General features: G+C 42.8%; 1 pseudogene; it reads right to left on the reverse strand.

Annotated features, from left to right (window-relative positions):
- Positions 1–178: 178 nt before the first annotated feature.
- On the reverse strand, positions 179–514 carry LOC110285214 (annotated as a pseudogene).
- Positions 515–835: the final 321 nt, after the last annotated feature.

An 835-nucleotide genomic window follows, 5' to 3' on the forward strand; every position in this document is an offset into this window, starting at 1 on the left:
AAAAAAAAAAAAAAAAAAAAAAAAAAAAATTCTCCATTCTTATATCTGGTTTCTTTTGAATGACTAAATTTTATCCTAATTTTTTTCCCATCAACAAGCCAATTGGACAAACTCATTTACCCGAATTTGCACGTAAGTAATGTAGAAAAACGGAAGACATTATTCAGATGAGTAAATTCTATTCATTTTCATCATCTCTGTGATCAGGTTGCAAAGGACTCGGTTTTCTCTTTGCTTTTCCTAAGCCACTGCTTCCTGCTTCTTCAGGTATCTGGTTCTATTTTTTAGAATCTTTAGGGACAACCTGAAGAATTCCCTGATGCCTTGTTGTCACTTGGGCATTGGGCACACACAAACAGACTGGGTTCCCTCCTGCATGCTTATTTTCAGATTTTCTCAACGAACTTGAAGAATTGGTGACAATGGTGGAGGAGCCAAGCACCTTCCTAGGGGCTTGAGAAGCCACCGGTTTTCTGTAGGCTCCTGGGACGTAGTTTGCTTTGGTCCGAACCATGTTCACACAGGAAGAGACAACTTTCACCGACACCCCAACTGCAGATGTCTCAATTAGAGAAGAACCGGAAATCTCATTTTCAAGAGCACATGGTGTCCTTATCTGTCGTCCCTGTGATCTGTGGCAGGTGGATACAGGTCTTAAGACTTGTTTTGCTGGGCGTGGTGGCGCATGCCTTTAATCCCAGCACTCGGGAGGCAGAGGCAGGCGATTTCTGAGTTCGAGGCCAGCCTGGTCTACAGAGTGAGTTCCAGGACAGCCAGGGCTACACAGAAAAACCCTGTCTCGAAAAACAAACAAACAAACAAACAAACAAAAAAG

This window comes from Mus caroli, chromosome 19 (genome assembly GCF_900094665.2).
Source record: "Mus caroli chromosome 19, CAROLI_EIJ_v1.1, whole genome shotgun sequence".
Lineage (NCBI taxonomy): Eukaryota > Metazoa > Chordata > Mammalia > Rodentia > Muridae > Mus > Mus caroli.